The 21,921-nt window shown below is 44.3% G+C and overlaps 1 protein-coding gene and 1 non-coding gene across 2 annotated transcripts in view; one reads left to right on the top strand and one right to left on the bottom strand.

Annotated features, from left to right (window-relative positions):
* Positions 1 to 21,921, top strand: part of LOC126563846 (uncharacterized) — a 61,157-nt gene that overhangs the window by 3,659 nt on the left and 35,577 nt on the right.
* Positions 21,674 to 21,745, bottom strand: Trnat-cgu (transfer RNA threonine (anticodon CGU)). The gene has a single exon. It is a non-coding gene; the product is annotated as a tRNA-Thr (tRNA).

Genomic DNA, 21,921 nt, shown 5'->3' on the forward strand with positions numbered 1-21,921 from the left:
CCATATCTAACAAGCGATCTAGTTTAGTCCACCCGCTGCCCAAGATCAACCAAACAACCTTTTGTCGTGGTTCATCCCATCCAGGCAAGTCTCTTCCTGGCGTTTTCTGGCTGCCTCACATGGAAATCAATAAATCATTCCCGTCTTTGCAAAAAAAAAAGCACAGACGTCCCTTCTGCGCCTTCCAGACACACCACGCTCTACACTTAACACCAACGATGTTCTTTTTTTGCCTCTTACAAGACATTTTTCAAACTCTAGTCTGCTCCGAAATTGTCTCACTCTGGGGGGCTCTGGCTCGACGTAATCCTACAACTTCACAGCATGTATATAGAGCGGCAGCCGGAGGAGGTAGGAGGAATCTCCTTCTGCCAATGCTTTCCGACAACGAGACATCTCTCGTGTCGGCCAGCGCGTAAGGGCTGCGCAGAAATTGAATTTACCTCTCGCGCGCTCGCACAAGACCCGGCTCGTCGCGATCGTCGTCGATCGAGCGTCGTTTTCTCCATATTTTTATATATGGTCTAATTGAGCATAAACAACATCATAAATAATAAAACGGTTCAATGGATCGGATCATTAAAATATATTACATTTCAACAAATTAAGAAATGTATCAGACCGTGGCGCAATGGACCGAAAAGAAGAATAAAAGAACCGGGTCGCCCTTCACAATCGCGAGGTGGAGCTTCCCGATACCAACCATACCTCACCTTCACTGTTGTCTGGGCGTTCTCCGTTGTTCATCAACACTCGATTTTTGAATACGTGAAGTACACAGATTTGGAGCTCTGGTTCCAGCTCACGTGGGCTTATTCTTCTGTTTTTTTTTTTGTTCATTTTCGTGTGTTCCACTCACTTGCTGTGGTACAAAACTGCCGACACTTGATCATGTTTCCGTGCGGTGGAAACGGGGTCTCCAGACTGAGTCGTTGAATGGTGAACGCATGAATGGGAAGTCATGACGGGATGACATGCTTAAGGTACCTCCCTAACCCTACACCCGGCATCCTCTCAAGATATTAAATAACCGTTGAGCAGCAGATTGTTGGGACCAGCAGAAAGCAAGAAAGCAGGAAGTGGACCCCCTAGAGAAGAGGCAAAAATTCTCGAAAGCTTTGCTTGTGCGCCTCTTGGGCGCGTGTGGACGTGATGAGTTGTTGGAGGCTGTAAGTTATTACCATGCGATGAAATGTACACGCGTCCACGGTGCACGGAAACAACCGGACGCAATTTTCGTGATGTTTTACACAGAGGTTTACAATAATTTCACATACGTCCAACTACACCAACCTGTTCTCCCGTGGTACGGTTGTGTCGACTTTCTTGGGAAGGTTTCAGTTTCAGTTGGGGCATTAATTTATGAAGCTCAGGTTTAGGAGCTGGAGCCGTGGCGAGAGTTTCCTTTAAAACTGCTTGATGGAACTTATTCAAGGAATTGTTCCAAATTCTTTCTTCTCTTCTTCTTGGTTTAATGACCTACTAGGTCATGGCGGCCAGCGAATGGCTTACTAGACTTGCTGATACCACTTAGTTGGATAGTCAGTCTTCACTACAGGGTAACGGTACGGATGGGAACTCCGGTCCTGAACTCCGGATTTGAACTTCGGATATTTTCAAATGTCCAGCAAATTGAATTGCAAACTATAAATATGAAATAAACCTTGACAAACAATAAGAAGTATTAAGATAAAGCTCTTTAAGTGTTTATTGGAATTGATGACGGGAGTTAAAATATATAAAAAACACAAGATATTGATATGATTTACGACTTATCACTCTTTCCACCCAAAGTCCTATTATTTTGAGCTGCATCCCAAACCACACGGCTTAACTATCATTTATAAAACTCCGGATTACTTATCCCTTCCCGTTGCTCCCCAAAAATCATCCCCCAAAAGCAAAGCACATTTTAATGAATATGCAGCGAGGCGCGATGCACCACAAAAAACCCCCGGTGAAAGAACGGCCAACTTTTATGAACGATAAAACCCGTCCCAAAAGCTCGCCACGGTTGTCTTAAGCACAGCAAGAGGGGAAAAGCGCAAGACGGATTTGCGGCCGTGGATGATGTGACAATAACGGATGAAACGGTTTTTACGATATTTTCGCACAAAACCCTCGTTTGACCTCCTCCTCGTCCGAGGGGCCACTTATGTTGTGGACCGGGAAAATATTTATATATTATTGAACAACCGAACAAAAAAGTGTAGGCAAAAAAAAAAAAGGCTCCCTAAGTGCCTCTTCGTTGGAGCGGTTGCAGTTGAAGAAGCTCGCGAACGATCACTTTTTAGCGGCATTTTTTGAAAAATGCTACAAAGCCTACATGAAGATAGCCAAAACCGACTGACTCGAGACGCACAGTAAATGCGGCTTGAGAATATCTACTTTACGACAGAAAATTATTCCTTTTGCTGGGGTGATGGTTGTTGGATGTTTATGTTGCGAACCCGAAGACTTGTTCCGATTTTGGAACCGCTTGGACATTAACCATATTGCGTAGAATAGTGACCATTTGTTAGTTTTACGATACGGGTTGACTGTTAACACCACCGGGTACGATGAAAGGAATGATGATGGTGATAATCATCAAAGATTTATTTTACTGCTGTTGGGTGTGACATAAATTAGGATTTTATTTATTTCATTGATTCTTTTTGACGATCATGTTACATTGCATACTGTGAGACAATTATTCCTTCTTGTGTCAGTCGTGTAAGTAATATTAGTGTTGTTTACAAAAATATTACTTAAAATAATTCAAAACTCAACAATTAAAGAGCAAAATATGCTCGCCACATAATAAATGTTGCATGAACTTCGGCGATCTTCAATGTTGCAAGTTGCATGAACTCACGGTCAGTTTCGAGTTACGCCTCGACACACTCCAATAAATAGAACTAAATCAAAATAACACATTTTCAGCATTTTAAATCAAAAGCACCTTATTCGTTTATGTTTTATGTTACACCAAATTCATGAGTGCTATGCCCTCTAGCAAAACAACCAAACAGAAAACATAACTACGCATGTATTTTATTTCCACGAACCCGTTTTCTTGCTCGTTTTGCGAGCTGCTCGTATGTTCCCATGGAATAGGAAACCCGAGTAGGCAACACCGGTCGAACATGGAACGTTGAGAGATTTGTGGCTTTGATTGGAATTTATCAGATGTAAATTTAATTAGATCTTTTTTCTCTTCACCTGCTTCAAAAAGTCACTCTCACAGACATCCCTCAAGACTGCCTCAGTAGAGTCAAGTGGATTCAACACAACGCGTGAGTGATGATAGACATACCGAGCACCAAGGACTGTTAATCAAAAGCTGGGCCAATGGGTCAACTGACTTTGGATGGCATTAAGCAGAACAAAAAAGGGAACGTTGTACAGCCGGTGATGATTGGCTTGTTCGGCACGCATGTATATATGAGCTCTATTTAAAGCAAATTGTTTTGCCGTTGTTGTTGTGACAATCATTTTTGTCATTTCCGTCGCACACAGGTGCTTTTTCACAGCACAGCACAGCATCACACCAGCACCGGCCGATCCAAAATCAAACTCAACCGCGGCCGCGAACAATTTTTGCGTCTAATTTACGAGCCCGAAATGCAAATTTTCTTGCGCTTTCTCGTAATTGGCTGCCTGTGGCCTGTGGTGCGGCAGCGAAACCTAGACCCGCGCTAACGGACAGGACGAGGTCGCCTGAAGGTGACATAAGCGTCGTCGAAATTGGTGCACAAAACGATGCACATACCGACACGGGTTTATTCGAGCACGAATCAATTCTGCTGCAGCCGGAGGAGGTGCCTTATGCCAGCGAGAGCCAGCCTTTCGTGTGAAGCAGCATTAAGCGTTAAAACTCTCTCACACACACACACACAGCCACTCCAGTCCCTTCGAGAGCAACCGATCGTAAAACACTTTACAGGCCCGGAGCACCGGCAGATTCCGATAGACTCATTCCGAGGCGTAATTTATTCGAGAGTTAATAAGCTGCGACTAATAATCGATAAAAATCGCCAATCGATAGCATCGAAGCACAAGGCAACACAAATGCTGGGGATCGAGAGCCTCGTCGGGGTCTCGGCTTCGTCAGGCACCTCGGCAGGAAGAAAAGTGGCTCAAACACTTCGCGTCACTCGCGAGGGGTGCCTGAGCAGTCCGCTACAGCACGAATAATGACAGACCGCCGGGGTTTTCCCTTTTCTTCTCGGTCTTGATCGGATGAATGGATGGGAAGCAGCTGGGATGCTGGTGATGATGATGATGATTGGCCCCCCGGCTGAGGTGAGGAAACCCGCCGGGCCAAACACGGCTCCCTCTCGCGGCCGGCGGAAAAAACGAGAGATATTGAGTGCAAGATAAACTTATTGAATTTATTAGTTTCCATTGCGGCAAGTTCGAGCGATCGAACTTTGCCATGGAACGAAAATTCGGTCTTTCATTATAAACAAAAGGCAACAGCCGTGCTGTTGTTGTCAGGTTGTTGCTAGAAATTGTGAGCATTGCTGTCGAGGTAGTGGCCTTGTTTGTTGTGAGGACAAGGATGCTGGACAGGTGGTTCATAGTTTTTTTGTATATTTCCATCCCTTGACATTGACATCCGTAAAGAGCACTCGAGTGGCGCATCGAGTGGCATTTGTCTTTCGCGTGTTCGCATCTTGTGGTCAAATCGCTTACAATGTCTTTCATTCTTTCTTTACAGTGAAGCTAGAAAATGTAACTAATTTCTTAATGATCGTCTTACTATTCGCGCTCATGTAAAACGATATTTTTCTCAGTTAATCTCTTCCCATGTTTTGCACATTATTTGCACTAAAAAGCTACTGGACAAATAGTAAAAAAAAAATAAATCACAAAGCATATTTAAAAAGCCTTTTCTTGTCTTGGCACCAGTAGCAACATGCTGTGTACGAACAACAATAAAAAGCAAACATATGACATCCGCAAGCCACCTTAGGCTAAGCGGCGTTGGAATCACTTTTTCGGTGTCACGAACCACACTGTACAAACTAAATCCTCATTTGTTTGCCAAGCTTGGCTCAAACTTCAGATACCGGAGACCTTGCTGTTTGCTCAAAGCAAATCTCCCGGCGTGCCCGGATGGCCTTTCTATTAGCGGGGTTTTTGGATGCCCGCAACAGGCAGGTGGCGATCGGTAGCCCTGGATCGTTTTGCTAATGAATTCGCTCATTTCGAACATTCGGGAGGGGTTTGGCGAAGACGTAACCGAACGAACTGAAGCTGACCAAAAGCAATGTGCCAAACTAAACTGCCACCATGTGTCGTAAAATACTAATTAGTTCAGCTGGTCACATTGTCAGAGGGTTCGATGGTGTAGTGCAAAAGCGAGGGGTCGGGTTTGCCGCTTGTACTATCGTTCAGATCCTGTGTTATGACAATTTGTGTGCCATTTTGAAGAGGAAAAAGAAATATCACGATTTGAGTTGATTTGCGTGTCAAAGCTTTTAGGAAAATTAGCAAAATATTACTTTCTCCACTTTCTTTGGATTAGTCAATAAGTGAGTAAGCGTTACGAGCAAAAGAAAACACAGATGATTTGCACGGCACGACTAAAACATGATATTTTTTGTTGCGAAAATGAAAACAAAGCCAAAAAAATATGCTTTCTTGAAACTGAAACTGGAGACTCCATTATTTTTAAAGACATTCAAACTCCACTTCAAACAGCAACGGAAACACTAGATGTGTCTCTCGTTCTCAAAAACCCCTTTGATGTGTCTTGAACAGGTTGTGTGTGTGTGGAAACTTTAGATGTTTAGGGGAGCGTTCGAATCATAACTCCGACAAGTAGTTATCGATCATGTCAGCTCAACACGTTCCTATTTTCTGTAGCTTTTTTGTGTGTGTCTGTTATCCTCTATATTTTTTTTTTTTTTGTTAAGCATCTATAAGATTCCAACAAAAGAGTGTCTTGTTGTATTTTTTAATTTGAAGAAACAGTGCTCTTTTAACTTCACCATCAATCCTCATCTGCCTGTTGGAACATTTCAGCTAGACCATCAACCGAAAATGGGATCAACTCTACTTGATTCGGCGCGGTTGGAGACCCGAGAAACAGATCAGGTGCTTCATGTCATCGACCAGTTTGTCGACTATAAACCACCGATAGAAGTAGAAAAAAAACAAACGGTAATCCGAGTACGACAGGTTTTCGTCACACTGTAGACGATCGCCGCGTCCATCACACAAGGGGACGCATTGCGACCGCGAGACCTGTCTAATGCGACAGTAAAAGGCAGGCTTTACTGTCACCCGTGTGTTTGCCGCTGCGAGCCCCGCGTGTCTTTTTTGGTCCTGTCCTGGACCATCTACTTGCCCGGTTTGTGAAGCCTGCACCGCATTAATTCAATCTAACGATCAAAAGCGTTTTCGTACAGCTCGTTACAATAAAACCTACGCCTTGTCACCCCTTTGCATTGCAAAGGTTTGAAACAAACGCAAACCGGGTTGCGACTCACATTGTCTGCTTTGCTCATCAGGTGGGGCCACACGTTGCCGCCGTACCTAGTCCATTACAAATCGTGGGGCGTGCGAATTTATTCTTTCAGCTTAAGCAATGGGACCATTAGATGATTATTAATGACACGTTGTACCCGTTGGAAGAAATCATTCTAATACATACGCCCGCCGTACACAATCGTTCCGAAAGCCTTCTGATTGCAACCAGTCTCGGTGTATGTGTCTGTCGTTAAATGTCAAAATCGTTACACCCCCTTTACACGCCCGCAGGGAATTCATAACACACGGGCAGACTTCGACACGGGGCAATAGTAGTGACAGAATTGTAACAGAAGAAGGCTGCTGTACTGTACAAGGGTGTGGTAAAACTCTGCGCCCGATGGATGTCTCCCCGATGTCGTGGGCACGATTAGCGCGTACTCGATGTGCAAAAATATTATTCCCTCGCTGAAGCGTATGTATGAAATTTGTTTGCAAGTGTTTTGAAGTGCGCTGTCTGTCGAGGCTGTCGTTCGAATGGTGGACGAGCGTTCACTTCAAACCGAATCGACAGCTCGACCTGGTGGTGGCGGCAGCTTTTTAGCAATAGTCTGCAGGCCGCTTGCCGATACATAATGCATAACCGATCGGCCATCCACACCGGCACCGACAGCTCCCTTCTAATGCAAGGAGGAGGCCGGCCGAGTGCCGAACATTCGAAAGGCGGCTTTTGTACCGGATAATCGTCGATGCAGCACGGATCGATCATCATCATTCTAAGAAGCCGAGGAGAGGGGGAAGTAGTGGGGAAGGGATGGAAAACAGTCAATGATCCGATCGCGCCTAATTAGTGTCAACCCGTAGCCGTCAAGCTAATGAAATGGTAAACTGACATTCCCGACATCCGCCCCGCGATCCGAACCGAACGCTGCCAAGGTCTGCCCTGCGCGATTTGTGCGATCGTGGCGATGAAAGATCTACCAGCCTCGGTACGTGGCAGTTTAAAATTTATGCGGGAAATAAATGCCCAATGGAGGGAAGAAGGTTTGCAGTTTTTTTTTTTTTCGGTCTTTCGCTTCTTTTCAGCATCCCACCAGCCAGCCAAGCTGGTGATATATCTGACCGATCGTATCAAAAGCCCATAAATCTTGCCGTGTGGAAAAATGGGTAGAATGCTTGAACATTTGTAGGGTGTTTAATTTGTGTTTTTGGTCGGATATGCAGTACTTTCAGAAATCCCATCCAAGGTTCACATCAAAAAGTAGATCACAAAATGTAGGTGAGTTAAATGCTTTAAAATGGCTCTGAATTTAAATGTTCTTATAAGTCAAAATATTGCCAATTCCTTCTAAATTAAACACTGGACATGATGTCCTGTATGTAACATTAGTTGCGTGCTCGCGGGAAACACATGTTTCAGTGACGTTTTACCAAAGAAACGTGTTAATTTGTGTTAATTAAAGAGCAAATGAGTCCTCCTCACTAGTTTGCTTACCTCTATTCCTTTCACTTCCCGTTTTTTACCATTTCATGTGCTTATTTAGCGTCTTTCTTATTGTTGATCGACGATCGGATAAGATAAGCAGCCTGAAGTATCCACAAACTCTCAAATTGTGGAAGTGTGTAGCCTCTTGTTGAGATAAGAATGCTACGTGCTGCACGCCTATGCCAAGATACGTGCCAGAGATCTCGTTTTCGAGAGATCTTCTCCTCACGAAGGCCAGCAGAATTCGATGTTGAGAAATCGAAGGCTCACCTGAACTGATTCGCGTGCATGCTTACTTTCGGCAACACGCAACACTTCTTGACGATGGCTGGCAGAATGTTCCAAAACGCCCTTCAACATCTACACGAACATGACAGCTCCTCGACAAGACGTTATATCTGTATTAAGGCTGCCTTCTGCGCAAGAAATATTCACTCAATCTTATCCACGGGCAAGCTATCAAGAAGAACGCGACAATTTACAAAAAAAGCCCCAAAATGGTGCAGAAAATCGTTCACAATGTCCCAAATGTCCACCAAATAAGAGGCAGTTTTTGATGGCTTTTTCTGTGCCTGTTCGGTTTCGCTCTTTAAAAAAGAAAACCACCCCAAAGTGTCCCGAAACCTTCGAAGAACGTCGATCGCATCGACCGGACCACCGGCGAAGTAATTGCCACCCTTAAACTCGGCCGGCTTCCCCATTCGATAGGGGTGCAAATTTGGGAGGTGGGTGGCCACTGTACGAAAAAAAGCACATTAACCAACCGGGCATGTAGCATGTCTGACAACCGGGAAGGCTTTAAGCTCCGAAGGGCAAGCATTCGACAAAAACGTGCGCTAAAGTTGAGGAATGAAAAATATGTAACAAGCAATAAAAACACAAAACTTGGGCGTATGGGATCGGTTGAAGGAAAAATGAACCCATTAAAGGATCACTACACGGTTCTCGTTTAACGACATGTAGCGCTGCTGCTGGAAGGAATTACACGAGATGGTTCTGTCTTGTTGCAGGTGGGAAGTGATAGAATGTGTGAGAGTCCCTTAGGGCCTTTTTTGCGGGATAAAACTTCTTGGGGTATCAAAAAAGGAAGAAAAGAAACTTATAGTGTTGATCATTAAGTTTTTTTTTCGCCCCAGACTAGGTTGAGGACTTGTGAGTTCGTTTCAATAATTATTGTCTTATGACAGTTTAGTAGCTCCACCTGGGAGGCATCATTTGCAGATCACTATCCAAGATAAGTATACAATATGCTCTGAAGCTTTAAATCCCAATCATTACTACCGAAATAAGAGAAAAAGGGAAAATATTCTATTATTTCTAAAGCTCAAGTCAGTAAGACGGATATGATGGATTCCTCCAGGTTCAACAGTAATGAGTGTAAATGAAGATGATGATGATCTGCCTTCTCCGGTACATGGCTAAAGCGCTCAGTTTCGTTGGTCTCTTCGGTGAAGGTTGCTGACGTTAAGTTTTGCTCTTTATGCACATGTTGGTGCAGTATCTCAGCCTCAAACCTTGGCACTGGGACAGGTTGGCAGGTTGGGCACCATAAACCTTGCTACCAATTCCACACCATCACCAAATCTGTTGGCAGGTGATACGTGATTTCCTTTTTCTCTTCGCTTGCCCTACCCTCGCTAGTCGCAGTTTTCCCTAAAGGCGCCATTCAGTGAGCTGCTCTTAATCTTTTGTACTTTTTTTAGCTCTCTTTCTCTCTCTCTCTCTCTCCCTCTTTTGTGCACTCATGCAGACACATACCCTTCCTTCCCACGGTCTTTTGGGCTAGTCAATTTTGCAAGCTTCTACCAGGCGCTTCCCAATCTCTTGGGCCACCACATTACCACGCCGCCGCAAGAGTTACGCGCCCAAATGAGGCAGAAAATTAGCCCCGGCCGTCTTTCACTACTCGTGTGCGCAGCAATGCTCAGCTCCTCTTTGTTTCCCCTTCCTCCCCTCTCCTCTGAAGCCTCCCAACCAACCAAACCGACCCGCGTTTCGTTTCGGGTTTTCGTCGGCTGAAGATTAAGAGGTTCAATCAACGCTTCCTTTTAAGGTAGCGCCACTGCTTGCGCATAAACCAATTCCGAAGGCCCTTCCCTTCGGCGTAGCCAGGCATCTCCTCTTCTCGTCACCCTACTTTGACTCTCCCTTGAATTTCCAGTACAAACGAGATCACGTCCGACCAATTGGCCGACGCTGGAACCGATCGATTGGGAAGCCTCAATATCAACCTCATCATCTAATTTTGCCTGCCTGCTTGACTTGAACTGAAGAACTGTCTGGTTGGTTTATACTTCGTTTTTTTTATATTTTCTTTGGCTTGTGTGCATGAGTCCTCCCATCAAGACGATTGAGTCTTCAGACCGACACACCCCTCTGTGAAGTGCATTGTTTGGTGCAGGAATGATTTGCATGCAGCGAACCAAAACATTCCAACAGCGTTACATTGGTAAATCACTAACGTCTCTCCTTTCTATTGCAAAGTGTTGCTTGGCGTCAAACGGAGGGAAGGAACAAAAAAAAAACTCCAAAGCAAATTGATTTCTATGCAATTCTGTACTCCGACAACTTCTACTGCTTCACGTCAAGGCCGCACTGTCCCAAAATTGGACAAAACTTCGATTACATGATACATGCGTACGTGCAATGCGAATGTAATGTCCTTTTTTGATTTTGGAACTTGGCAACAAACGCCACAATTCATCTTTCTTGTTCAGGTCGTCTTTTTTCATTGGTCGGAGCACGCCATTTGGCTTAATTGGCAAAGCAGTGAGAAACTGCCTGCGAGAAACTTTACGGCGAATTATCTACGGACCAGGATCAAATATTTAAATGCATGCACCGCTGAATGTTGGAACTATTTTAATGGACCTTTTCGCGTTTCGCGCACACATGTGACTCACATCGTGAGGTTAATCGGAAATCGATCAAATTAAGCTTCGAATCGAATGGCATGCATTTCACAATAAATTGGCGACATTATTTGCATATGAATTGCCGCAGAAAAAAACCTGGTATGTTCACCTGTTTCGTCTGGTGGTCGGTGCATTTTTTTGGATTGAGAAATTATAAGCAAACTATGGTTCTTTTTTTTTTTTTTTTTTTGGTTCATTAAATTCATCCACTACGATGCGGTTCTTCTCTCGGAAATGGTTATACTGCCGCGAAACAAAAGCCTAATAAATAAAGCTTCGTTCCCAGCCTGGCCCAAATCATCATTATCATTTCCTGCATCTCCTCAAGCCAATCAACCGAATGATGAAAACTCCATTTCCATTGATCCTAAATCTCCGTCCTTCTCTCACTCCAAAACGGGCCTGATGTCAAACCAATCACTCGGAGGAGGTCATTGCTAAAGTCTTACACCCTTGTTGATGTCAAAAACAGTCCATATACCTGGTGGGAAATGTTTTTCCATCGCAACCAACCGACAGGACGACTCACGATCCCAACCAGGCCAGATACAATCAAGCCAATTTATTTATTACGGCTTTGTTTGCAAGCAGAGGGCGTACGCAGACGAAAGTCTCTACAATTGCGTGACGTGGTTCCTTCGGGCGGATGTATCCACGCCACCAGAGCAGCAATTCATCTCATTGCGCTCACCCAATACAGATCGTGGACGGCAAACCAAACCGCAACAATTCATTTAATCCTTTCTGTGTTCCAAACCAAGGATGGGCTATTGATAAAGTTCAAACCCGGCCATTCCCATGGCATCCTGCTGTAGGAAAATGCAATTTATTCATCGCCACAACTGAAAACAGGGCGCTGCCCTGCTTTGCAGACACGATGATGCTGGGGACGTCGCCAGCGAGCGAAGTAAAGCAACCAATTTTACGACTCGTGGAGCCATGATTTAATGATTATTGGATTTTCTCCATCGGAGCTCAAACTTCCTGTTCGAAACTGCCCCATTGCACCATTGAAAGAATCTGCTCAATCAGCGTGCACCGAAGGAACTCTGATGTAGTTAGTCGTCGTTTGTAAATCTCTTTTTGTGAAGATAAGAGAAGTTAAAAAAACCTTCAAAAAAGAGCTTTTTTGAATGGTAGAATTGTACAATTCGCTTTGCATGCGCTTGATCCGAAGATCGAGTGCAATGATATTGCAAAATTGGGATTTTTTCTCTTTTGGGTTGGAATAAAGCCTCAAAAAACATCGAGTAGAGAGCTACTGTGTTGAAAGTGCTCACTGATGTATTATATCCACCCAGTGGCTGATATATTTTGGAAAAGGTTGGAAAGCACAACACATTTGCATAATCTCCAAAATCTCAACGCTCGCCCAACGCTCGACAGCTTCAATAACTTCATGTTACGAGTTAATTAAAATGATGGAACACGATGCTGAGAGCATTCCTTCATTTCGGGAGCAAACGCCACAGGAAGCCACAGGTTTATGGCTGGAAAGCTCTGTCAGTACGAACCGGTTAAGCTACGCCAACCGACAGCACATTAGCAGCAGCAACAATTCATGCCAATTTTGAGTCGATTATAAATAAAAGCATTTCCAACGCGTGTGTGCATTTAACATTTTGGCGAAAGGATTTCGATCAATTCGAGTGATGTGTTAATTGTGACGTGACAAGCATTTTGTGTGTGTGTCTTGGCACTTTTTCTTTCTTGGATTGTTTTACAGTTGGAAAATAAAAATCTAGCAGAAAGCTCGAAGATATTAAATAAACTATCTGTTACTAATCTTCCCAAACAGAAAAATGCAATCTCCGTTTTTCAATTTCACCGCTTATCATGCTCATCGGACATGACGTTCGACATCATGGTTCATTATCACGCGATCGAAATTATTTGCCCTCCATATCATTTGCTCTCCCCTTCTGCTTTCAATCGCCTTCTAATATGGAACGCAAGCTCACCTGTCCGCGAGCTAGCTCCTCGGCGGAAGGAAAATTTATTCCAGTTTTTCCTCTCACAGTTACCACCATGCAACAAGACACGCGGATCCCATCCCAACCATCAGCATTCGATGCCGCAAAAGGAAAAAGGGCTTCTTTTTCTTGCCCGACCACCACAGGACCACGCCGCAATTCCATATATGGAACCGGAGCGGGGTTCGTTGCTTATCGTACCGTTTGCATCGTTCGTTCCCTTCGAACGATCGTCCTAAACGGTTGCTTTTTCTTTGATCGCGAGGCTAGAGCGGCTGACCGTTCCCGTTCAGCAAAAGAAGCTGCCGACTGCCCCAAATCCCCAGCTCACCGAGATGGCTCGCCGGTAATTTATCACTCCCTGCTCCCTGGCCAAAATGCACCCTAAAAAAGGTGCGAAAATTAGCACGTTGATCGTTACACGCATGAACGAGCAGCAATTGCTCGCGGAGTAGACGGAAGAAACCACTTATAGAATAAAAGCTGGAGAAGAAACACTACCAAACACCGCTGGAAAGACAAATGCCTTCCAAAAGCCCGACCGCGACCGCGATTGATGTGTAAATTCATACTTTTTATTCTTTTGACGGTTGGTACCGTCTCTTCTTAGGTAGGACATAAATTTATTGCTCGATTAATTTTACCACTTTTCCCACACGAACGGAACGAAGTCACCGCTGCCTTTGCCGTTGCCAGCAAAGGGTATCATCTGCCCGACACGTATCACGAAGCGATTTATCAAAAGAGACCTTCCATTTCACGTTTTATTCCGATTTTTACTACTGGGTCAATACGGACCGGGTAGGTAAATATGTTTTGTACCATAATCAATTCATTAGCCATAAATAGAAGGCACTTTTCCGGTAAGGAAATAATGACCTTAATGGACATGAAACAACAACAAAAAATGGTTACTTTATGAGGCGTTATATTATAATAATTATACCCAGTCACTTGGGGACAGTTTCGCTCCTGCAAACGGACACCTTCTTGTCAGTAAATTATTTTTCACCATAAATATCTGATAAGACACCGCAAAAGGGCATACATTATCATAGATCTCAGTCTCGTCGTACATGAGGAATTCAGGTGAAATAAAAAAAAACGGCTATACGAAGATCTCTACATGATCTTTCTTGTGGTCAAAAAGTTTGTTGGTGGTAATCATCTTAAGATCACGATAAAAGATTTATTACCATGTACCGGTGGCATCGAAATAAGCATCAGCGAATGTACTAACACGAATATCAATCATGAAACATCATTTTCTTAAGCATCGCTCAGAGAGCTTGCCAGTTAAAAATGTAATAAAAAGTTATCTACAAAGCGCCGGTAAATGGTCCGCTAATTAGCGTGTTATTGCATTGGGATCGTTTAGTAATGAAACAATTAATAGCTCGAGCTTGGTACGCAGTAGCCGTTTCCGGTCCGATTGAGTCCGAACAACGCCAAAACAAGTTAGAGATAGCGCAATAGAGATTCAATTTCCGAAGAGAAACGGTTCCTTCACCAGTACCAGTTCACCGTTCGTCCAGTTTCCGCTATCAATCATAAGCGCGCAGATCGACCGTTTCCAACAGGGCATTCCAATCGTGCCAAAAGCCTTAACCGTAGCTTGTTTATCAGCCGTACCATCGTGAAAGCAAAATATTTGAGTCACAGAATTCCATCCATTTCATACAGAACATTCCAAGAGCAGCGTGTTTGTATGTGTGCGTGTGTGTGTGTGTGTGTGTGTATTTTTTTTAAATTGCACCAACTCCAACTCGTTCTGTGGGAAACATACAAATCACCTGCTGCCACCGTTAAAGAAATCAGATCGAAACAGTGAACAGGTGGCCCCCTGCGGCTTTTGCCTACAATTTCCTGCACGAACATCTTAATCCCCCGTGCGGAGAGATGGTGGAATCCCCTCAAGCAACGCTTATCCAACTTCTGTAGCACAGGACACAACACTCACACACTCCGGGGGCATAAAGCTGAGGGCATTATCGTCTAATTATGTGCCTCCTAAGTTGCCAAATCAGATTAAGAAGAACCAATTACCTGGGTCCAACCGGTCGGCGGATTGTGTCTCCGTTAAAGATCCCTCTGGCGAGGACCTATTATCAGCACGGTTGAGGTCTCAATGTTCCGGCGGATTTTCTCTCTCTACCATTCGCATATGCATTGCACTTGTTGCCACCTGTTTATCTGCTCATCGATCCCAGCACCTTGCACCAGCCCTTTTAACTTCTGTGGAATGTTGTGAATGTCACAGAAGAAGTTGTTTCACCTTTCAAAAGCCTACAAAGAAAAGAGACAAAAAAAGCGAATATCGTAAGTAATATCAGATTGCGTGACCTCTTGGGCGTATAAACACACAAAGCGCGTCTACTCAACCCGGGGTCAAATGTTGTGGTGTGTGGCATTAAAAAGAGATTATCTGGCCCATTGGCAACGGAGGTTGGAAAAACTAATGAAGCCTCCAAAACGAACGCAGGCGCGCGCGCTCGTTCGCTCGCCCATCGAACGAAACCGTTTCTAAATGGTGAAATTGAAATATAAGCCATTTTTCGGTGGGTGGTTAAAGATAAATTAGCTTCGATTTCGACAGCTTTTACTGATTAATGGAGTACCGGGCGGCAACACTACCAGGGAAGGAAAAACAAATGCCAAAAAACCGTTTGCACCGGGAAGCCGTTCGACATATAGCCGCCCGGGCACACAAAATAAACAAAATTATAACCATCAAACTGATCGGTAGGATGATGATGATGATGCCGATGATGGTGGGTTGTACACCGGTCAGTGCGCAGAAAAGCAGCCGTTTTTTGGGGGGTTGATGGGTGGTGAGACCAGCACGCAAACCATGGACGCAAAAGCATTGGCAGGTGATTAATCGTGACGCGGGAACGCTTCCCCGACTCGCGTGCTTGAACTATTATTATTTTTAGAAACTTATCTGTGATTCCCCCTTTTGGGTGACCCGGCAGATCTCGGCTGTATAATTACTAGGGCGCGAGTTATTCTCGTCTATTTCGGCTAGGGGTTGCAAGGCTGCAAGGAAATCAATTTTGTCCTTTTTCAGTACGGGCGGTGGTCGGCAGGTCTGTAGCTGCAGCATATAGCATTAACCTCTGCCCGTGATCGTCGGCATCACCAATAATGAAGGCCTACCGTTTTTGGTTGGTAAATTGATATTTTCATTTTTGATTTTACCGTGTTTAGTAGAATTTCGTGAATGTGTTCTTGCTTGTTTGACTGATTTAGGCGCACTTAATTACTATAAGGAATCATAATATGGAACCAGCTCGTAAGAAAAGCTGTATTCTTCAGTAAAGCCACAGATGGGTCCCGCAAGTGTGTGTCCGTCCGTTTCTCATATGTATCGCGTGTTTCCAAAAAAGGGTCGCATCTCTTGAACCAGTTTCTGCTCCTATTTAAAGCATTTAAAGTCGTAAGGCTTTCAGCAAACGAGCATTAAATTTTTGGTGTAGTGGGTTATTGTGTTTGTCTTGTTACTAAATGTCCCCTACGGCTCGCTTGTTGTCCTTTCGTTAGCTCCAAAAAGTCTTCCCCTAAGACAGGAGACAGAAACGACAAGAGAGACTGAGATTAACCATAATTACAATCATCGCGATCCATCGACTTTACCACTCATCCGTGTCCGGCTCGAGGTGGTCGACCATTAAATTTGTAGCAAAAGCGAGCAATTTGCTCTGCCGCAGTGCGTTCGAGACACCTTACTGGGCGAACGCTACAAGGAAAACACATTTCGGTCACACATAAAAACTGCGCCATCGAGTAAACAGATCGCCCATAAAGAGAGAACTGCCTGATACTTCCCAGCCTTCATTACCTCCAGAAAGTCCATCTGGCTCTCCTCCTGCACTCTTGTCGTTTTTGGGAACGCGGATTTGTGAATTGATCTCGTTCCAAAAATTCGATTGCCACGCAACTCTTGAGCGTTGTGAGAGGGTTATGCAAATCTCAAATCTTTTCCAAGTTGGCGATTTCATGTTTGAGGCTGGTAAGCAGAAGAAGGAAACAGATAAGAAGTCCCACAAAAATGTCGATCTGATAGCAAGTCTTTGGCGCGGCAAGAAAAAAAACATTGGGGAAGTAATGTTCGCCGAAGTGGTTGAGCTTGAATAAATAAAGCACATCATAATGAGTGCAAATGAATATGTTGTTGCTCAGGACAAAAAAACCTAGACGTTATCAGAAACTGACTCATATAATGGCGGGCAAGTGTGTAATAAATAATCAAACGTCATAAACACACTTTCCTTGACCGACATATTTATGACGATCTCGTAATAGTAACAGTCAAGATCAGGGTCGAATACTTGCAGGGATGCGGAGTGCAGAGTGCGGCAAAGCGAGCGACAACAACCTACGCCTGACAACATCCCAAATGTAGGAGTTTCCTGTGAAGGTCTGTCACATTTGGCACAATTAAAAGTGTTTCGCAAACTACCAGTTCCGTCACCGTCGCCATCATGTCTAGAACAACCTTTTAATGTGCCCGTGTGTCACCTGTCATTTCTTGGGAGGGGTGTGTTTGTCATCGACAGCAAGTCTCGTGTGAGTCATGTGTCTCGATCATAACGCTAAAACCTCATTAGTGATCTTGATTTAAACAGGTACTAACTTCTGGCCAACTTCAACAAAGAAACGGTCCCAAAAGAAGCTTCTAAATGTAGACCAATATTTGAAACACTCGAACCCTTGGTGCGGATGTGCTTAAATTATTTAAATTAGTTTATGTTTGCGAAATGAAAACAGCAGCTCCGTCTCACTTAACCTTCTCGGACCGGTCACCCACAACAACCACTGCAGCTAGGATCTCGTCCCGATCGGTCGATCGTGCACCATTCGCTCTCGACCTTTACCAATCAACGCTGGCGCTGTGCGTGGCGATTTCGCGCGAACTAGGCTACCATCCGTGTCAAGTACCTGCCACCTGTTTCCGCTGGCGTACAAATGCGCGTGCCGGACGAAGGGTGTCCGAGACCGGCAGCGACAGCCAGCTTATGTAATCGAACACATGAGATCTGTACTACTTGCTAGCAGGAGGGTATAGTGAGGGCCCTCCTTTCGGTTTCTATAATTTGACGTTCACCATTTTTTATTTTACCCGCGATACTAGAATGCAGGGTTGTTGGTTTCGGTCGAAGTTCGTCGAATTTAATCTAGAAGCAACTATGTTCTGACCACAGCGGTTACTGCTGCGTGTCAGTTGAATGTCAATCGGAACATTTAGCTCCACCCCTGTTGGAGTTGGAGGATTGTTTCAAGGATGTTTTAACGGATCCATTCACTGCGGTAGGGATTGCTGTTTGTGTGTGTACAATTGTTGGTGGGGTAGTATGATCCAAATGGATACTACTACATTCGGCAAACCATCGAATGTCCGACGGGGCTAGTCACTGAGATCGACTGCTGCAGGCGATAAAGAAAATGGAGTACAACTTTTTCGCGTCATGCGTCATGTGATGCTTCTGTTGATATTTGGACCGGTGGCGAACACTTATTGCTAGACATTGCGAAATAGAGGTTTTTAAAGTAAAACCATTACTTATTCCGCTCCGGGAAGCTGTAGGTTGTGGGTAAAAGGCAGATAATATTTCACAGACTTCACATACATTTCTTTAGAAATCCTCTGAAGTTTATAACAAATATTTGAGACGCTACAGAGGTCTCTTTCCTATACATCAAAGCCAAAAAAGGCCAACATTCTCCCGATAATCCACATTAATTTCCCAGAAACATTAAGCTCTGACTATCTGACTTCCAAAAACATATCTGAGTTAATTTTTTATCTTGTACCTTGCCGAAGCATGCATACCTTCCAGGCGAAAGGCCTGCGTGGAAGGGTATGACCAAGCGATAAAGATAAGCTGTGCATCCATTAATCGGTTTGTTGGCATTGCAAAGTGCTTCGATTTGTATTTGCACTGTAATTAAGCGCCGCCAGCCGAACGTGCCGTGATCGATCGCCGAAGATAGCGGATAGCACGATCGTCCACCGATGGCCCTGAGAATGCAGTGATGCAGTGCTGTTGGGAGAACTTTTAGTTCCACCATCGTATCGGATCGATAAACGGAATCGATTAGGTCAAACGGTTATACGAAGGTGAAAAAGTTCATTTAAGACCCTAAGCGATCTAATCGGCCATCACTTGTGACATGACTTTTTGCATGAGCAACCGCTTTACCGGTGACAGAGAACGGTGACCAGCTCAAAGAATCACTGAGGCGGATGGCAAAAAACAAGCCTCGATAAATTCTGCTTCCCCGACGAAGTCAGCAGGTGTCTTGTACTGTCGAATCGCCAGAACTGGTGCAACGAGTTTTTGCAATTAAAGACACTACGATTTTAATATCCACAATATTGGACTCGTGTTGGATTGTGCTCAAGTGAATGTTTCGTGGAGCTGAATCACAAGAAGTGAGCTGAATAAGGGGGAGAAGAAATGTCATTTACTTTCAGAATTCTGGTCACCGATAAGGTGCGTTGAAAGATAAAAAGACAGGATGGTATCTGAGAACTCTTTTTGAATTTTCTTGTTTGCACTTGAAAGGATTATAATGATTATGTTTACATCACATTCGATCTGGGACCAAATGGATTGTGATCCTCCACGGATAGAAACTCCAATAAGTAAGTCAACCTCTTGAAACGGTAGATCAAGTGTCTTCCTTCGAGTTTCCGTTGTGGTCCGGTAGAATCTAGTACGTTCAATCGTTGGAATACATCATCCAAAGATGGAGACGTTGGAGACGGAGAAAGACGTTGGTGTGATCAATTATCCCATTTTGTTGCACTTGTTCGTCCGAACGATTTATCTAACGAGACCTCAATTAAATTGATTAGACGCCAGGAATATGTATGAGCCTCGTAAGCGGACAATGGCCAGGGTTCGCTTTGGCGACAGAGTCTTTGGGGGAGCAATTTTATGCCAAACTCCAACGCCTTGCCTTAATCATGCGCGTCATTATGTGGTTATCGGTTTGCATGTCGGTCGGGTCGGTTCGCAACTTCACGCACAGGATCGCCACCACCAGCGGACCTGTTTTCGCCTAGCACTATTTCCTCTCTTCGGCATCAGCGATGCGACATCGTAGGGTCGTCGTCGTCTAGCAGAGCAGCTCCGGCGTTATCTGCGCCCGGATACTTCCAACCGCGATAGGGCAATTTGAATAAGAGCGCCATAATTGAAATAAATTGACAACGAACAAAATCCCATTAGCGTAACCAGAGGAGAAAGCGATAGCAGCGGATAAAGGTGTTTCTGCAGCGGGACGGAAGTGAACGAAGATGATGGCATAGCGGCTTCAAGGGTGTAAAAAATGATGATAATTTCTTAGCCACGTTTTTACCACAATTGAAAGAAAACTTAAGAAAATGTTTTTATAAAATCAAATCAAAAACATTTCGCCAATAACTCAATGTCTTCAATCACCTTCGTTTTGTTTATCCAAATCCCATGCCATGTGTGGTCCTGTCAGCTCGTAAACTTTCCTGACAAGTGTAGGTTGGCTGGAAAGCACAGATTTGCCCACAAAAAAAAAAAAAAACAGTTGACACTCAAGCGAACGAAATCAGACCACTCGCCCCCGGCGCTAATGCAAAGTTAATTGAAAACCGTCGCCATCAATTTGGCTAATAGATGACACAGTTTACTGCTTCGCTTGCGTGGCACTGGGGCTCACGAGAAGCTCCCGTGTTGAAACGATTTTATCGTAATTGAATTGAAGCCCCCCTTTTGCGGAGGCCGTCAATTGGAGGCTTCATTATTAAACACATACGCACGTCCGGGGCTGAAAGACACGCGGCGTGTTTGTTTATGTGACAATGCGGTGAGATAAAACCACGGCAACGATGTTCCCGAACGACATCGTGTTTGGCTGCTCGGTGGCTTAAGGCGAAAGGTAGCGAAAAGAGTTGTAGTTTATGGTTGCCAGTACCCCGTCACCGCTAATCTAATTTATTTGAACAGCTCTCTGTCTCTTTAAGATTCCGGAACCCGGTGGCCACGATTAGTACAATGCAACAGCAAGGGAAAATTATCGTTTTTTCCTGTGACAAATCGGTCGCTACTCGGACGCTGCTGCCACCACGGCCAACATGCTATTAATTTGCCTCCACGTAAGGGGTCATAGGGTCGAACCTCCTTGTCGGAGAATCTCAAACAAGCAGCTCCGTTCGATTCGCAGCTGTTTAAATGCTACAAACTATAGCCAGCTCCGGCATTTGTGCAGATGCAAATAAAACCACCAAACAGATGGTGGGTAATTAAATGTGACGCGCTTGGTTCGAATTTGGACTACTGCTTCGACATGGATGCTTTTAAACTACCTTATGAAGAGCCGCCAGGCTCCAGGCTTGCGCGGTTGAATCCGTTGCAAGAAGAGAGGCGGGTGATATTGGTCGTTAATTAATTATCACAAAAATCGTTCGAACCGTTTAATGGCGTGTAGGGGCATGCATTAAGTTTTCCTTGCTTGCTGCTAGTGCTCACATTAATTGTGAATTTTATTCTTTTTTTCCATTCCCCAGAGGACCCCCTGTCCAAATGTGTGCTCCATATTTCGTAATGTTTCGTCTTGATTTTATTCGAATCGAACTAATTTTGTGAAGGTGAGAGCGTGAGTGTGTAAAGACAAATATTCGCCATCGTTTTGTGCAGCAAATTTTGCTCTAATTAAGGTCAGGGATGTAGAGGTGAAAATCACCAAAAACCCAAGAGCGGTAAACATTAAATCATTAACCTAATTTATTGTGAACGATAAAACAATGAGCATTAAAAGCTTTCGTTCAAAGAAGCAAAAAAGTGCAATTTCGAAGCTGCCTCCTGTGAGGATTGAACTCACGACCGCTGGTTTACGAGACCAGCGCTCTACCACTGAGCTAAAGAGGCGAGATGAGGGAAAGGGCGTTAGGTAGGGTCCAGGTGCGATTGCTCATTCAGCAATCGATCTTATCTGTAAACGAGAACGAAGGGCATACGATGCGCCTAGTCCATTTCTTTAGGTTTCTTATCATTTTCTTCAAGACAAGAGTGAGAATTATGATGAGCAAATATACACAGCTGAT

This window comes from Anopheles maculipalpis, chromosome 3RL, assembly GCF_943734695.1.
Source record: "Anopheles maculipalpis chromosome 3RL, idAnoMacuDA_375_x, whole genome shotgun sequence".
In the NCBI taxonomy this organism is placed as follows: domain Eukaryota; kingdom Metazoa; phylum Arthropoda; class Insecta; order Diptera; family Culicidae; genus Anopheles; species Anopheles maculipalpis.